General features: G+C 26.8%; 1 protein-coding gene across 3 annotated transcripts in view; it reads left to right on the forward strand.

The window, feature by feature from the left end:
* Positions 1-13,058, forward strand: part of LOC107164296 (Dpr-interacting protein delta) — a 129,406-nt gene that overhangs the window by 22,850 nt on the left and 93,498 nt on the right. The window lies entirely within an intron of this gene.

Raw genomic sequence — 13,058 nt, forward strand, 5'->3', positions numbered from 1 at the left:
ATAAATTATGTATTAAATACAAATCAATACGTAAATATCATCAAGTTGATGTCATCAAATTTCCTTGGCTTAAATATTAAAATAAATTATTTACTATATAGATTTTATACGTAAATTTAAAACAACGCAAACAAGTGACTTTCGTCATAGTTCGTTAAGAATAGGTAATTGGTGATTACCTATATCTAATTTGAGCGATCAATGTTCTATAATATTATGATTTCCAATGTTATACAATATTATTTTATTATTAACGAGTAGAAACTTACTGCCCTAGTATGCAAATTCTCATTTGATGAGGTCCTCAAACAATTATTTTGAGATTCAAGGTAGAAATTTAATTTTTTGTTAATAAAAATTTGTTGCAATTAGTTGCAGGTGATATTATTAATAGTAGACATAAGTATTAAATTTTTTTCATAAATGGTTGCCATTGATTACTCCATCTGATAGATGAGGTAAAATTTGACGTCTTATAACTTTTTAGAAGAATACTCAGAAACAACTTATTTTTAATAAACTAAAGTTATCTAATACACAATAATAATAATAATAATGATTTTAATATTAATTTTAATAATAATGTAAAAAGAACCTCTGCTTGTCATAAAAAAAAAAACTAATGAAAACAAAGTTATAAGACAAAAAAAAAATGCTCACTTAGGTTTCAGAGTTATTCAGCTAGTATTTTATATGAAAAATTTGTGTTGGTTTATTTGGAAGCTAGCTTATAAAATATTGAATAATCAAAAGATGACCAGTCTCTGTGGTCACTGCAACACTGCCTATCGACTACCGTGTTTATAATAATGTCATAATCTAAATTCTTGTTGCTGCCATATTATTATTATAACCACAATATATTTTCATGTAATGGTTAACGATGCGGGCGCGTGGCTTTTATGGGTTAAGGCTTGGCAGTGATGCCCAAACTTTTTTCTACGATGGATCACCAATAATAGAAAATAATTAATATGAAAATAATCACATTTGTTTTTATATACAATTTGTTTGAACTTAAACCTTGGCTGGTGGCAACACGTGCCCTTCAGACATAGATATTGGAAATCATTGGGATGATAACTTATGTATAATATAATATTATTAATTGATATATGTACCATATAAAAATTACACATTTTTTAGATGTTTATATTACCCGTTAGTTGATTAGAGATATCTTTACAATACCTTAAAAAGTCTCATTCATTTTTTTTCATTCTCCCTGCGTATGGAAGCTAGTTTTTAGTTTTGTATTTTTATCAACCAAAAACTTCTATATCTGCTTCTTTGTGGTGGAATTTTTGGTTAATATTTAACTGATTTGATGTCGAAAGAAGCGAATGTTACTTATTCACCCATAAGCGGCCTAAGCTTGCTTATGTAGTCTAAAAATTTACGAGTTTTACATAAAAAATATTATTCCGTGTGTGTCTGTTCTGTGAATTTTGTCACCATGAATACTGGTAATATACTAATATAGTGTTATCATTAATATTCGAATTTTGGAAAAATATCAATAAACTATATTCGTGGGATTACAACTCTACAACATGGTATCTACTTTATATTTTTTTCAATTCAACCAATTAAATTGTAATTTATTATTTTTTATTAAATTTCCTGTATTTTCCATGATGGCTGGTATTTTTGACATGTTTCTTAACCATTCCAGTTGTATGTGCTTAGTAACTTATGTCAAATAGACTCGATAATACTGGGAATTATACTAACAGCATAATTTATAGTATTATTAAGGAAATATAATTCAGTTTAGTTAATTTTTACAATACATTTTAGCTTATACCTATAATGTAAGTATATAAAAAACCAAAATGTGATCGATGAATGTGTTTTTCTCTTTACACTTTCTTTTTACAATATGTATTCTTTAAAAGCTTTGAAATAATTATACTAGACAAATCTTATAACACAAGTTCTTTAGTACTGTTGAATAAAGGATGCAAGTGTACAATCACAAAATAATAATAACACATAATAAGAGCGAGTCACCATGTGTTTGTATGTTCTGAGCCAATACGATAGGAATTATAATTCCTGGTATATTCCGCTATACTTATATGGAGTATGTACTATGCAGTACGATTTATTACTGCTTCATCTCGTTGGATATGTTGAATATAACTATATAGGCACTAGGTTTTTAACTGAAAGGCAGTGTGCTAAAGGTATTATGCCATGTTTGTGTAAACTAATATATTATAGCAAATAAAATATATACCCTCAAGGAAATGTTTGTTTTGATCATTGATCATGTGTTTTAGTTTCTTTAATGAGAAATACAAACATAGCAATTTTACGAGTTATTAATGATTATAATATTATATTTAAAATAACGAATGTGATATCAATGTAATATGAGTAGTTTATATTATGATATTTCTTCAACTGCCGTGGCCTTATTGAAATACTGATGATTATAATAATAGATATTATATGATATAGTACTTTAAATAATAATGAGAGGTCTATGTTATAATAATTTTGAAAAGGCTCTGTTTTCAATTTATTATATGAGTTGCAAGTATTTCTTTTTTCATATTTAATATATTCTAACCAAATAGAATTGCAGACTCGTATGAATCTATTCATTAGTTTACGACACTTCGTTGGATAACTTTTTATTTTTTATGACGATAAAAAGCAGTAGGAATTAAAATGTACGTCTCAAAATGAAAAGGGAAGAATAAACGGGGTAGGTAGTTTTTTTTTCATTCTCACTTGTTGTCTTTATATTTCACCAATTAAAAACCACAAACCATTGAAATATATTCTGAAACCACTATAATTATAACCCCAATCAGAATAGTCTGGGTTCATACTTCATAGCTTTATTAACGTTAGGCATTGATGTAAAAATAATTGTAATACAAAATATAGTATGAATATATATATTTATATATATATATTAAAATATTATGATAAGAACAAACCAAAAATAAAATTTTTGTTCTCATACGAAGTAATGACGTATGAAACTTCGACGGTTTGGTTATGATCAATTATAAGTGTTCGATACATTCATATTTAAAACTACTCAATGGCCGTAAACAAATTAAATTTTATTAAAAAAAAAAAAAAAAAATATTTACAATTTATTTTAATTTAATGATAATAATATGTTCAAAACTTTCATTAATATATCTGGAAACGATAAAAAGAGATATAATATTTAGAAAAAACAAATTTTAATATAGTTTTTAATGAATTATAATTACGTTTATTAGTTATTATTAATAATAATATGTTAATAATATAATCATATATTATTTATATCTTTAAATATTTTACGCACTCAAGTCTTAAATCATATTAATGATATTTCAAAATATCATGTTTTATTGGACACTTCGATAGACAAGGAATATATTATTTTTATTAATGAAATGTATTATGCCAGCATAATAATTTCAATTTAATATCTAATTATAGAATATTGCACTAAACTTTTAATTATTATAATTTGAATTAGTAATTTTCATGAATCATTAACATTTATTATAGAATTTACGTAAAAATAGACATGGTACTTAGCATTTAAATGATGACTATGTATATACGTAATAACTTCACAGTTTTCCGATTTTTCAAACCTAAAAAAGGAAAGATAGATATGTAACTATAAACTAAAAAATATTAGGTATTTTATATTTTTAAATACCTCTCATAATGCAATAGAAAATATTGTTTCAATGATAATACTAATCATATGAGTTACCTAGGAGCCTATAATAGATACGAATAAAAATATATATTAAAATAACTATTTAATATCATAAATACATTTTAAAACCTTAGATATTCTTTTCTTTGTATTTCAGAGATTATATTTACAGTGAGCACAATTGCTTGTAATTTAGCATCTGCTTAAGTATCTCCAAACCACATATTATAACATTAAAACAGTTCACACCAACACCCATATGACAAATTAAATTCACACTGCAGTAGATTAATGCAACATATAAACTTAAATTACATATAATATAAATTTATATAATTATATGATAATATATTATAATTATATATTTGTATTATAATATGTTACAATCACATTACAATAATACATTGTTTTTAATACTATAAAATGCATTGAAATAACTTGACCATATATGTATTTTAATCAAACAGTTTGTTTTAGACCAATGGATAAAATATTTCATATAACTTTTTTCTAGTATTTCAATATTAATAATTATTTTATAGTTAAATATTGGAAAAGAAAATCATCTAAAAAATTTAATTTGCATTTTGTATATAGTTGAATTTCTTAAAATCTTCGTACATCATTTTGAACAGTAACTGTTGTCTATATAATATATTAAATAATAAAAATAGAAAATATATATCTGCATCTAGAATATATATCATAAACTCATTTTCTATAGAGATATTATAAATTACATTTATCTCAAGATCTTCATGGAAATTAGCTATGTACTATATTTTTAATTTTTTAAATTTTTTTTTTCATCACTAATTATTAGCATCTACAAAATTTGTATTCTGATATTATAGACATTGCTGGATAAATTTGAGTAAGTATTTATTCACTTTTGTTAAGATTTTCATTTCATAGTTACTTTCTAACTTAAACATATTGTATTTTATGATTTGTAGATTCACCTTGTAATGACAAAATATCTAGCAACTTTTTTTGTTTTTATACTTTATGATATACAGTATCGTAATATCCAGAGTAATGTTTGCAAATTATCATCTGTTAAAAGATTGAATGAAAAAAATACGCAAAACAAACGAAACAATCAACAAAATAAAATAAAAATTCTTCTATATTATACAGAACATTACAGTTCTCACACTGTATCTAAAAAATAAATATTTACGAGTTGATTAGGTATTATCAAAAGAATAAAATCAGGAAAAGTAATACGTTACTTACAGTAAATAAAATAGTGATCTGCATGGTTTTTTCTCTAAGATTAGAAACAAAATATGTCGTATCAAGGCTATAAAGTATATAATACTCACATTAAATACAAAAAAAATCGATATTAATACTTTAAACGGTACAATATTTCTGACGAAAACGGTTGGTGGCATTCACAAAATCTTCAGGTAAAATGCATTCTATTTTATATATCAATATATATATATTATATATAATATTATTTGTTTATACTAACAAATCTGGTCGGTCATATGTCTTAATACACATGATTATTAATTATTAATATTATTGTAATAATAACGAAACCGTTTCTAGCTGGGTGTTCAGATGACTTCAAATTTTTAGAAAATGGCAATTTCAGTATACTGCTCCATAACAATTACTTAATTACAAATTATATCAAATCATAGACGTGTGTGTGCTCTCTAAGTATGTATACATATATTATCTTCATAGCCAAACACACATGGTTGAGGTGAAATGTTCGGTGAAAAATTATGATCCACCTACAATGTGGGTCCCACATTTAGTATGATTATGACTGTCGGCGTCGGGGCCATGGCACCCTGGACAGGGGCCGCAGATGGTGTCCGTCAGTAATTATAATGGAACAAGCCCCACTCATATTCACGTACATTTATATATATATATATATATATAAAATCCATGACGGCCACCGTGATGGACACTTTGGTCGGACGAAACGGCTGTGACACGATGGCTAACGGGTTGAGGGATTTTCATGAGCGCGTGTGGTAGTATAAAAATTCGTAATATATCTGTATTTCCGTGTATGTGTGTTTGTATATTTTTTTTGTGGTGATGAATAACGTGGTGGTTTTCAAAAGCATCCGCGTCCCCTATAGTTTTACCGTCATCTCGCCAACACTTTTCAACCCCCTTATTTCCCAATGTGAACGTGACCACATGACCGAGTGCATCAATCATAGTTTTCGCGCACGTTCATATCCACCAGCGGGGAACTCTATTACAAATTTGTCGTCTACCCCTTCCACCAGCCATGATTTCCCCTTCGATAAACACACAAAAACACATACACATTATAAATTTATATCATAAACAACCGTAATGGAATCGTACTCGAGAATGGTACTGATGGATAACCTAACCTCACGACCCATTTGAAGACGGTAAAATCCTCGGTCAACATGATCATAATTCGTTATTGTTTTATAACTGCAGTTGTTTTTCCACTCCACCAGCACAATCGTTACGATAATGGTTTTTATTTTGGAAATAGGTTACTCACATTATACCCGGCTAAAGACGACTGAATTACTTTTAAAAAGAAGAATGCATAATATATTACCAAATGTTGTTATTTATTTATACCAAAAACTATCATTACAAATTTAACAATATATCACATTTCATAATATATGATAAAATCAGTGAAAATTTAACTTGTAGAAATAATAATTGTATTTTATTCTTATCACCATACAATTCATGATATAAAATCAAAATTTGATAGCCCATTTTATAATAATATTTATTTTAAATACCATAGAAAATATTATTTTTTTACTTATTACACAGAATATATTTATTACTATCAAGCAATTGATTAAAATCGTTTGTTGTGATATATTTATATTATAGACAGCTCGGTAATTAAGTATTTGCAATATGCACAAAACTAAGCGAAAAGAAAAAGATGTAATATTAAAAATAACAAATTATTATTTTTATTGAGATAGTAGTTTATTTAGATTTTAATATTGTTGATGGCCAAATGAAATTATATTTTAAAATTAATTTTAAAATAGACTTTTACAGAACAATTAAAAATTAAATGCTACAATAACATTTTAGTGAAGTCTTAAAATGATTTGTCATGACGTATAATATGTATTTTTTCCAAGTTTATTCTTAATAAAGGTAAAATTATTCATGTCTAATAATTTCATAATAAAGTTATGACATCCTTGTAATATGTTTGTAAATTTATAATCCAAAAATGGCATAATCTATTATTGTGTATAACATATTGAATATGACATTTTTTATAGTTGAGTGTTATTATATTATTTATATTTATTGTTCAAATAAATTACAGTAGGCATTTTTAGATGGTAATTTATTAAATATTGATTTTTGTTTTTTTTTGACATATTATTTCGTTCTAATTTGTAAAAAATACAATACAATATATATATATGGTAGGTATACACAAATTAAATACTTTAAAAGCCGTACATTTTGCTTATGGATTGAAATTATATGAAAACTAAAAAAATAATGAAAAGTGTTCAACTCCTTTGTTCATGAATTTTATTTTACTTATTTTGATTTTTATCCGTCAGATAATTTACATTAAATGATTTGTCACTATAATTGTGATTTATATATCATTGCTCATAAAATATAACTTTTTAAGTATAGATTTGTCTTAAATTATTGTAATCATTATAATGACTTGAAATTTAACAGATGCAGTGAAACATTTATCAAAAACAATCAAGTTCAACAATCACTGCACCATTAGTAATAGAGGACCTCAGTATACCACTAAGAATTTTCAATTACTTTTATAAGCATAAAAAGTCATTTTGATGTATGATTTTTGTTCATTTATTTTTACTCGTGCATCTGGTTATTAAAAATTTAATAATCCACCAACACTCTATTGACAGACAACACAAAAAGAGTAAATTGAAACGACGAAAAACAAAATGAAACAATGATTTATATGTATATTCTATACACATATTATATTTTAGATGAATATGAGTGAAGATAACAATAGAGTTCACTCGGGTTCTTCTACTCTCATTTTTTTTTTTTTTTATTTGAACACCTCTAATTACCATAAACTCGCTTCCCCCCCTTACAAAAATTTATTAAAAGTACAATTTCAGAAAATATAGTATACATAATGTATTACGAACGAGTATTATGTTCTCAAATTTTATGTTTTATACGATTATTATTATATCTACCATGTAGTTTTATTGTTGAAATGACAAGTATATAGGACCCCTCGTCTCGGGCTGATAGTTGCATGTACGATGATAACAATAACACATGCAAGAATTATAGTAGTTCACGCACACACTACACACGTACTCAAATGGATATATAAAATAATAATAATACAAATTCAGATACTAATGACAAACAATAAAAATGAAAATAGGAGAAGAATGGCTGGAGGAGAAGATGAAAAAAAAAGGAAAAAATGACCCGACTCGTCTTTTATGTGGGTGAATATGTGGTGTGGCGCGCACAATAACGTATTGTTTACCATCGGCCTCTGACAGATACATTATTCAACGCTTCCCGGTTGCTGCTGTGGCCGCTGCCGCCTTCCCAAAAGCTTCCTTTTACAACTCTTTTATATCACTTTATGTACATAGAGACCAACCCCATCCCACCAACATTCCGACCCTCTTGATCCCAGCTCTTCATCCAATTCTGTGCCTATAACATATACATACACATATATATACACGTTCTATAAGCAGCTAGTTAAAATACTCCATCCACGCCCCGCCCATCAGACGTGTCACTATATACATAAACATATATATTATATATATACACGCTATTTTTCGAGCACCCACCGACGATATCCAACTGTTTTAGTCCAGTGCAGTTTCTTTTGTATTTTCACGTTATTCTTATTGTTTTGCGGCCGAGGTGTCTTTCCGTGGTTGTGGTCCGACGCCCCACAACTCAATATTATACAGCTGTTTCTCTATTTGTGGCTGACATCGTGATACATGTACACATAAACAGCTATATTTCTATGCTCAGTTGGATTGTCTTATATTTACTATATTTTATTGTTTCATTTTCATATAAATATATGATATCAGTATTGTTCTATTTAGTTCTCGGCGTGTGGTCAATTACATATATTATCACAAGTGAAGAAATGATTATGATACCCCTCTAGGTATATTGTTTTTGTAGTTTAAGTTATTGATTGTAATTGAAGTATGCTTGAAAATGTGTAACTCGGTAATTTCGTCACTGCATTAAGACCGTTGACAGAAAATTAAAAATTAAATGCCAAGAGCGAAACAAAACTGTTCGAGTATCTCGAGATAACATATTAGAATATAGTATTACAAATTCGAGTAATATTATACTATGTAATAATGGATAGTTTACGCTGAGAGAGTTTAATTTAAATATCACAGACAGAAAAATACACAATGCGTTCACTATACATACTATAGTCTATATTACTACTTATCTTATAAACAAAACAATTATATTAGTATTAGTGCATAAAGTACCTACACATATTACAAAGTCATACAGTAAAGTTTAAATAATAAAACGAGTCCAAATTTCGGGTATGGAAATTGAAAAACTAAATTTTAAAATAACAGTACCTAATCTTGATTTTTCTAAAACAGAACATCGAAATACATAATTTACAAAGTGAATATTTCATAAATTAACCCCTTTGTGATTCGTTATGGTAATTACGATGTAGACCGGGTTGAAGCATAAACCTAATATACACGAAACATAAAATATGTGATTAAAAATTCGTAATGCTTATTAAAATAAATATGTATTACCTACTCGGGTATGATGGAATATACATTAGTAAATAATATAACGGTATGCTAAAATCTGTTTTAATATCAGACATGTTTAAAAATGCATTAACAATAAAGATGTACAAAATAGTATTTGTTGTTATTTTATTAGATTATTTGCTAGTTATTAGTGCAGTGAAACATCATTATCGACATTCTATTTATTTAAACGTTAAATCCAAGGTTAATTATGACTTATTCTAGATAATCTAGATTATTTAGATAAAAATATTGTCTACATTGTTAGAAAGTATATTATATTATATTATACCTTCATATTTTATGAACGTTGTGTGTACCACAACCTACTAAACATCTAAAACACCATGGTAATAATATTGACGAATGACTACATATTTTATAATCTGTTTTTATTGAATTTAGCTTAAATAATACATCGATGTGTATTTTTCATTAATTAATTGTCAATAGTAAATAATACCAATGCAATTAAACATGAATTGTATTATTACGTATATTAAAATATATATTGTATACAATTTACAATGTTGAATGAGCAGAAATATAGATTGAAACTTGTATTTTCAATTAGCCAATAGTAAGCAAGTTGTAATGATAATTTTTTATTTCGTCTTAAATTATACGTTTATGATATTAAATGTATTATTATGTACATACTAGTATTGACCATAAAAATAATTTTTAATTGTTAAATAAACACGTTCTAAAATATTGTATTTATTGGTATCGCCGTTCCTGCTTCTTTTCCTTTTATTGTATGAATTTTTTAAACATAAAAACAAATAATTACCTTGAATTTAAGTTTTTGAGACTTTAAGCAAAAACCATACTAGAGTATGAGGAGCCTGTTTTTAAAATTTTTAAATACACTAAAACATTATATTTTCAAGTTATTGAGATTTCTTAAACTATTTAAGCCATTTAAGGAATGTCTTGTGAAAATATAAGCACGTGTTAAAAATAATAACTTTCTTTTTCTACTATAAATTATTTAGTAGCAAATTTTTTGAAATGTTGATGTATCAAAATCATAATTCAAACGAGTTGTTTTTAACCTTTTCGATTTTGTGTATTTCAGATATAATATAGATCCATGACATACTTTTGGAATATATGAAAGCTATGGGCATTTTAAAATGTTAGTTATTAATATTAAAACCATAATTTAAAATTTTATTGGGTCCAAGTATAATTAATACTAGATCCAATATTTTATATATTTTGTATTTTTATAAAATTATTTTTAAGGACTACAGTTATTTTTCGTAAAAACAGTATAATAATAAATTGAGAAACTATCCATATGATTTATGAACAAGGTATATATTAAAAAGTTTGAAAATTCTCTAAATAATTATTTACTATAAAAAGGCATGTTCTTGTTTAAGAAATAGAAACTCTTTTTACCATAGAAACAGAACACTCCTCAAGAAGTTCAACAGTTCTTAAGAATTTTAAAATACGGTCTATGAGTTTATTTCAAAATTTCAAAAAACATAATTCGAACAAACTCTTATTAAAATAAAAATAGGTGTGAGCATAACACTTGGTGAATCATACTATATATAATATTGTATAGATACTAACCATAAATAAATAATAAGTTTAATTTATTTTTTTATTGAGAATAAAAGCTTCAACAGCTAAGCCATTTAGCCTGCGATTGTATTTACATTATTATTAATGGATAGTTTAGTTATGATTGGTGATAACATAATTTTGGGTTTATTAGTTTTTACAGATTTATTACATTTATGTTATTTGTACAATTTTTTCTTAATGTATTAAATTTTTGAGTCGATGCCGATGAATTTGAAGAATATATTGATCAGGTGCGTATTGTTGTGTTTTTCCAGTACTTACTCTATAAATAATAATATTAGTAATCCGTTACACGAAACGTACAAAACTACAATCGACATTATATTATAATAATCGCCAGCGCGAAAATACGAAACCTCAAAAACAATAAAAACGTACTGGAATCAGTATATAGTTACGCGTATAGGTTGTAGCGATGATAATACAATAGACAAGCTGTGTGGGTATATAGAAATCGGACGCGGCGCGGCGTGGTCATTCTGATGACTTTATAATCAGCCAAAAGAAGCGAAACAAAAAAAAAAAAGACGACGAGGAATGAAAATTTATCAAATCCACGACGGAGCACAATGTAGGTACATAACGAGATTTCCGAATCGTCCGGTCAGGTGCAAGAGTGCGTATTACATATTATGTATATATATATATACATCGGCGGGCCTACGACTCCATTACAGCCAGTATGGCAGTGGTAACTAAGTCTTAGCACAGTTTATACAGTACCAGCACTACTACTACTACTATAATAGTTAGAATATAATAATATAGAAAGTAGGTACCTATATATATATAACAGTAGAAGTATAGTAGTTGTATTACAGCAGAGGTAGAGGCAGCGCGGTGTCGGCGGCATTGTGTATGCGAGAGCAAGAGTCTGGGCTTAATGATAATTGCGTTTGTTCGGTAATAGTTTTCGCCGCATACGTTGGGAATGAACGGAAAAACCTGATGGTTGGGTAGGATGGGGAGGGGTGGAGAGCTATTTATATAATATGTATGAAAGAAGTTTGTCTATATAACAGTAAGAGTGGAAAATCTTTTAGGTGAGCGCGGACGGACGGGACCTCGTCGTCGACCAGCGCGTATAATATTATTATTATTATACAACCCGCGAATTCGACAACTTTCTAGTGCAGCACATTTTCGCTGGCGACGGTTTCACGTGGAATGGGGGTAGGAATAATTTTTTTTTTTTTTTAACACGATACACAGTGTTTCCGGAGAAAAAAAAACGTTTTCATTTAGTTTAGAGCGAAATTATAAACCAGATTAACATTAACCAAAAAAAAAAAATCTACTCGTTCGCACAATTTTTTCTTCTTCCTAATGCTTTTCTTTTTGTTTAGGTTTCTTGACTATTTGAAAATTATTAACAATATTTATAATTTTGAATTCTGAAAAAGAATAATTTTCTTATAAAAATATACAAAATACATAGATAGTCAGTTAAAATTTCATTTTTATATCATGTTTTTTTTTTTTAATCTGTTAATATTTAATGGTTTTTATTGTTTACAACTGTGGTAATCATTTTAATATTTTCATCTAATTTTTTATCCAGAAATATTTTTGTAGTTATTATTTTAATTAACCAATATTTAAATCTTCGTAATTTCATCTCAATTTATTTTATTAAATAAATTTGAGTATCATGTTGGTTTTTTAATCTACAAGGTTACTATATCTGATTTTAATTTTTTACATTTTAACGTATAATCTTAAATTTAGCTGATTTTGATGATGATGACAATACCTTTACTTGCTGGTCATCTTAAACAATTTATAGAAACATATTTATAATACTTATTGACTGTGAATTATTATTTTTTAAATTGTTTAGAAGAATTAACTGTGACACGAATGTCTATACTAAGACTGTATCTTATAAATCTATAGAATTTACGATAGAATTTCAATAGTTTAACCACATATTGTGTGTAGGATATTTGATTCAATTAGTG

Source organism: Diuraphis noxia, unplaced genomic scaffold (assembly GCF_037042655.1).
Source record: "Diuraphis noxia isolate RWA-SAM2 unplaced genomic scaffold, SU_Dnox_SAM2 contig0002, whole genome shotgun sequence".
Classification (NCBI taxonomy): Eukaryota; Metazoa; Arthropoda; class Insecta; order Hemiptera; family Aphididae; genus Diuraphis; species Diuraphis noxia.